This window comes from Lycium barbarum, chromosome 4 (genome assembly GCF_019175385.1).
Source record: "Lycium barbarum isolate Lr01 chromosome 4, ASM1917538v2, whole genome shotgun sequence".
Taxonomy (NCBI): Eukaryota; Viridiplantae; Streptophyta; class Magnoliopsida; order Solanales; family Solanaceae; genus Lycium; species Lycium barbarum.
In genome coordinates, this window is record NC_083340.1 from 112,289,185 (window position 1) to 112,295,970 (window position 6,786).

General features: G+C 37.2%; 1 long non-coding RNA gene across 1 annotated transcript; it reads left to right on the plus strand.

The window, feature by feature from the left end:
- The first annotated feature begins 1,344 nt into the window (after window positions 1–1,344).
- Window positions 1,345–5,597, plus strand: LOC132636238 (uncharacterized). The gene is made up of 4 exons (XR_009581111.1): window positions 1,345–1,746; window positions 3,315–3,396; window positions 4,167–4,218; window positions 5,233–5,597. It is a non-coding gene; the product is annotated as an uncharacterized LOC132636238 (long non-coding RNA).
- Window positions 5,598–6,786: the final 1,189 nt, after the last annotated feature.

Below are 6,786 nucleotides of genomic sequence, written 5' to 3' on the forward strand. Positions count from 1 at the left end.
GAGTTGTATATTCCATTCTTAGTAGCTCAGACTTGTAACACCAGCTCTTGGAGGTTGTAGAGTAGTATTTCACATTTTATTAACTTGGAAAATAATTCATTTATATTATTCCTCTGTCTTTATTTTTGCTTTATTATCTTGATATTGTGGTTACTTTTAGATGGGTTCGCCTACTGGATAGAGTTTGGTGCCATCATGATGTAGGTGGGATTTTGGATAGAGATAGAAATTTACAGAAGAATCTATGAATTTTCTACTCTACCTATGAATAGTGAAAAGATGGCGCCCAAGTCGAGCAATATACCTCGTTTGCCTCCAAGATTGGAAAGACAAAGTACCAAATGAAGAAAATGCGTAACTTCAGTGAAAAGAACTTGATGAAGTGAGGAAAGTAGGACAAAAATAAGGAAGCGAAAATCATTAGATTGCAGTATATGCCACAATCCAGGCCATAATTCATTTGTCGTTGCATCTTCTGCTCCTACAAAGCCAGTATGAGTTTATCACATATATCACTGCATTTAATTATGTTATTTGTAACTTACAAGTTAATTCTGTGATACAATATTTTTAACTTGTAGGTAAAAAGAGGACTTGACTATATGCAATAACCAACTCAAGAAAGTATAGTTATTGCATACAGAACATTTAATATGTAAGTTGCTAGTGTTGTCTGTTCAAACTAATGATGTTGTGAAAATAACATGTTAATTTTTTATTTCTCTGTTGAAATGCGGATGAATACTGCACTTTCAAGTTTGATGTAAAGGACGATCTTTACATTTGTAAAGGTTGGTTTTTGCATCTGTAAATGGATATTTTGTTGCCGAATAGTGTTGTAAAGAAGTGGGTAAACGGAGGTTGCTACAAAGAGGCGGTAGGTTTGCAACAACAAATCACAATGAACAATTGAAATTCCTGTGCTATTGAATGTTTACATTACATAAATATTATAATCGTGCAATTAATCAAGTATGACTTGATATTTAGAATAGCTTTATTTCTTTCTTTCCTTAGAGGAGCTAAAGTAGCATAATGGAATTGTACCTGTTTTACAATTGCTTTAGAGGAACAAAGTTGTGAGTTTCTTGGTAAAAATAAATTAATAAATCCGTACATGAAGAACTTGCGTCGTCTTTGTTTGGAAAGACACAAAAATTGGTTTACGAATTCAGATCTGACCTTTAGTTTTTTATAAAATAAGTTGTACATATTTTCAAGGGAAAATGGTCGTATTTACTCCGCTACTTGAATATACTCACATCCATCCTCTGTTACACTATGTGGTCAAAATTACCCCCAGCTAAAATATACTCTTTTTTTTTTTTTATTAGGAACCACTAAGCCGCAGCTTAGTGTGATATATTTTATTTATGGTAAATAAAGACAAAAGTCTAAAAGTTCAGACACCAACAAAAGGAAAGCAACAACAAACAAATAAATGAAGCCGACAACCCTAAATCAATCCTCTTCTTCAGCTCGTCTTCAGTCAATCTTCATTAATCCACCAAGATTTGTCCCCATCGATGAAGAACAATACCGGCTTGTGAAGATCCGATGTTCAAATATCAGCTACTTCAGCTCCTCTTCAATGGATCTTCTATTATCCCCATCGATGAAGAAAGTACTATTTCCAGCTTGTCATCAGCTACTGCAGCTCCTCTTCAATCGATCTTCAATTGTACACCAAGATTCGTCCCCATCGATGAAGAAAATACGATTTCCAGATTTCTCTCACACCAGAAGGTAAAGAGGCTTTCCGATTTCAATCTTCTCTTGATTCATATCATAGATTAGACATGATTATCACCTAATCGGGTCCTTAAATAGAACCTCAATTTTAGCTCTGCAATGTCTTGATTCCTGTTCTATTACTATATACATCTGTTTGCATTGTGTTTTGGTGAATCCTAGATTTCTGAATAATATCTCTGCCGAAAGAGCTGAAATATGTATTATCCCTCTCTGTAGCTAAATGAAACTGTTAACTTTGTCTAAAAAAGCACTTAGTAGCCTTTGGTTGACCCCAAATATATGCCCCTCAAGCTCTCACCAGGGACTTGGTTAACAACCACCAGGAGTATGCCTCCAGGCTCTCAAATGAACTAATTTTAGACAAAATTTATCAGTTATTGTACTAACCAAATGGAATCTCAAAAGTTCATAGGATCCCAAAATTGTTTCTCAATTCAAATTCATAAATTTCCTTTTGAAAATGATATGAGTTCAGCTCTTCAATTATTGTTAACTCTTCAACAGAATGAGCTTAAAAGCTAATACCACACCTTGGAGAGTTATCAATAGCTGAATTACATTATCACATCACATTCCATTAGGTCTTCCATTTCTTGAATTTCTGATTCTTAAGTTGGGTACCTGTTGCATGTCTAGGTTGAGGATTTTTCTCCCTGCACTAGGCAGTTCAAAAAAATTATAAAACTCTGATGTACCTGCAAAATCAAAAACAATGTTAGATAAAAAATCCGCCAGCTTGTTTCCCTCCCTGAAAGTATGTTGTATTATCACATTGAAGCTCTCTATTAATTTCTTAATTCTCCCAGCCTCTGTGATAATACACCATGGTGCTTGCCATGCTCCATCAACTACATTTTTCAGCAATAAAGAATCAGTCTCCAAAATAAGTGGTTGAATCTCTTGTTCCACACAATATTTCAGTCCCTCCAATATTCCCCTAGCTTCAGCTACTACATTAGTAGTATGTCCTATCTCTGCACATTGTGCATAAACCAAATCTCCATCCCAATTTCTAACACAAAAACCATATGAACTGGGCCCTGGATTTCCCCTTGAAGCCCCATCTGTGTTGCATTTTGTTATATCCCGTGTTTTCGTATAATTGGAAATCGTGAAATAATTAAGACTTGTATGTTACAAGGAAATAATTTGATTTTAGTTAATATGTTTATGTTGTTTATGGAAGTATTGGTGCAAAGACCTCGGGGAAGGCCGAGGGCAAAAATTGGGATTTCAAAAATTAGTTTCGGGAATTACAAAACGAGATTTCTAATAAATTGGGCTCAAAAAAATATATGAAAATTTGGCCCAAATTGCTAGGGGTGGCCGGCCATGTCTTTGGCCCATACCCATAACAAGTTGTCATGTGATTAACATGTGACAACGTAATTAAAGGAGTATTATATATATGCTAACCATAGAACATTCAAGAAAAGGCAAGCAAATCAAAAAAATTGAAGAACACCCAAGAGAGGGTTTCGGCCAACTTAGGAAAGAAAGAATTTTTTTTTCCAAGCTTTGATTATAACCCAAAAATCTTGTTCTTCTCATATTCGTAGTATATTCAAGACGCTCTTCAACGTGACACAATTAGTTTGGCGAAAGAATCACGTTTGCGGCAAGTCGGAATTTCAAGAAAAGGTAAGAATTTTTGCTACTTTTGTGTTATGGAATTTGTATGAATATTATAAGGATTGAGAATAAACGAGAATTTCGTAGTTTTGGTGTGTGTGTGAAACCGTGTGTGTGTGTGTGTGTGTGTGATGAAGTGGCCGTGAGCCATGTTATGGTGAAGGAGACGAATTTGATTTTTGTTTAGTTTGTTAGTTGCGTCGTTGTGGCATTTATGACGTAAATGAATGTTTAGCGAGTTGAATTGGCATTGAAATGGTTGCGGGTTTTTATGGGAAAATATATGATTTATGTGTATTCTTATATAATTGTGGAAGTAAGACTTTAAATGTGGATTATGGTTGTTGTTAATAAATTTGGAAGGAAGACAATGTGATTTGGGAAGTTTTGTGCATTCGTAGAAGTTTTGAATAGAATATGGAAAGTAGCGGATTGCTTAAATTCATGTATATCGCTTGGAATATTATTGGAATGTGTTTGAATAACTTTGAACGAGTAAATGAATATGATAATGTGGGTGTTAGTTCGATGTTGTGAAGTTTGGATGAAAGTTGTTGATTTATGTAGAAAGAAAGAATATTGACATTAGAGTGATTTTGTATGACTTGTGATGTTTGTGATATTGTGGGTTGTTGTGGTTGATGTTTATTGAGCCGAGCTAAGTCTCGGGGGTGTTATATATATAGGGGAAATGCTGCCAAAATTTCGGTAGATAAAAATGAGGTTAAGTGAATTCTTAAGCCTTGAAATCCCTAATTGGTAACTTTGACCATTTGCAGATTCTGAGCGAAACGGGACTTGAGTTTTGGGCGAGCGTAAGACACATATAAGGTATGTAAGGTTACCCACTCTTTCTTTTGGCATGTCTTAGGATTGCTAGGTTGATATCGGAACCCCGGGAGCAATCCTGCTCCTCGAAATCCGGATTATAAAATGTCTACTATTCATTCAATTGAATTGAAGCTTAAAGACCTTATTTTTGCTAGAAAGGAACCAAGTGTCTGAAACTTATGCAAACGTCATCGGATCACTTCGAAACCTTTATGTATGATCTCATAGGCCCCAAATGTCCGTGATTCTTGTCCGCCACCTCGACTTGACCCGAGGTGGGCCTGCTAACCCCGAGATGCCTTGTTTGTTCTATTAGGCTCTCTTTTGTAAAAATTTGACAAGGGACCTTTAACTGTGAAATCGTCTATTATAAAATAATGTTTTGATTAACACAATATGCTAAACTATGTTTTGGGTTATAAATACCATTTCGGGAGCACTTTTGTAAAATGAACTCCGTACTAACTAATTGTTCGACTATTTTTACTAAAGACTTGACTTATGATTTTATCAAGTTCTAAAGAATGTTTTGACATACAAATTATATTGTTTGCTCACGACTCCGCTCGTGCCCTTATTATGATTCGTTCACCGGTTCCCGGGCCGGTTATGATTCGTGTGCGCTATGATAAATTCGGTTGTATGCTGTGTTACGGTTCCCGAGACCTCGCCATAGGGCCGGGTTCCGTTTGGTGTTATGCTGTGATATGGATAGTGATATGATATGCTGATATGTGTGTGCTTGGGGATGTACGGAGATTTGAACCTTCTGGTGTTATGCTGTGTGTGGCACCAGCGTCGGAGTGGTGACCACGTTCCTGAGCTTTGCATGATTTCGTTTGCATTATGTATATATGATTTTGATACACATTTTGATATACTGTTCGGCATTTCTCTCTTTTGTATCCTGTTCGCTTTCAGTTGTGGCCTATATTTCTGTACCCATGCTTTACATACTCAGTACATCTTTCGTACTGACCCCCTTTCCTCGGGGGCTGCGTTTCATGCCCGCAGGTACAGACGCCGGTGATCCACCACTGTAGGCTCCACTTCTGCTATTTTGGAGTACTCCCTTTGATTCGGAGTCCACTTTCGGTATATATATCTTTTGCCATGTATATATTTTTTTGTATATCTGACTATTTGGGTACGGCGGGGCCCTGTCCCGTCATATGGTTCTGTCGGTCAGTTTAGAGGTCTGTGGACATGTCTGTGGGTTATGGTCTTTCGGTATGGATATGTGTATATGTTGTTGGGCGATCCCCTACGCCGAGGCGGCCGGTCCGCATATGTTTATACGTTGCTTTGTTTGCTGTGTACAGGGTTATTCTGGATAGTCCGAAAAACAAAGGAAACTCTGCCGAAATTTTTCTGGAAATTATCTAAATTTGTATATAGCCTTGTCGGCTTCTGCTATATATTTGAATGCATTCGATAGATGGGTTTGGGTGCCCAGATCGGGCACTAGTCACGGCCTACGGGGTTGGGTCGTGACACATTTGAACCACCTTTCATATGGCAATTTCCAATGTACAACCTTAGAAATTAAAATGGGATTATAATTTTCTAGGAAATCAATTAGATCAGGCCAGATGAAAGGAATTCTATTTAACCAAGGATATCTCATCTTGGTAAGGTAAAATAAGTTGTTATTCACATCATGAACAACCCTTTTGAAGCTCACCCTACCTCCATGCCTCATTGTATTTCTCCTTTTCCACAGTTCCCAAACAATCATAGCAGGTAGTGCTTGAATTATAGGCTTGAGTTTCTCTCCACACTTCACTCCCCATAGAGTTCTAACAACCTCGTGAACCTATACCATGTGGATATGGATACCTGCTGCTTCAATGAAAATTTTCCATACCTTGCTGCAAAGTCTCCTGTCAGAAATAAATGTATCATTGTCTTTTGTTGTTGAGAATTGTTGCAACAGTAACATTGTGACACCACAGCTATCCTCATCCTTCTTAGATTATCATCTGTTGGGATAATACCCTTCCACAACCTCCAAAGAAAGAAGGATATCTTAAATGGAACTCCTTTGATCCATAACTGTTGAAAATCAGCCTGTATTTTCCCCTTATTCCTTAGTAGCTGCCAAGCACTATTCACTGTGAAATGCCCTGAGCTTGTGGGCATCCACCATGGTTTGTCCCATACACCTTGAAGATGTTCAATATAAACTTCTTTCTTAATGTGCTCTATAATATCTGTAGGGAAAGAATCTTGAAGCAGTTGTTCCTTCCACCTTCCATTCTCAATAAGCTGTGCTACAACTTCTAGACCCTCATTTATAGGAAAATCATTAGACACCACCCAATGTAATGGCCCTAGTTTTGACTAGTTCTCGAACCAAATATTAACAGATCCTCCTTTAATTTCCCACCATATTTCATGCTCCATATCTTCTCTGGCTTCTAATATCTTCTTCCACACTTGAGTTCCCCCTTTCCATTGAACCAAATTAGGAATCTCTTTTTTTTGCAATATTTATTCCACATGTAGTTTGCCCACAAAGAACTTGTGGTCCTAAATCTCCACCAAAGTTTAGCAAAAAGGGCTTTA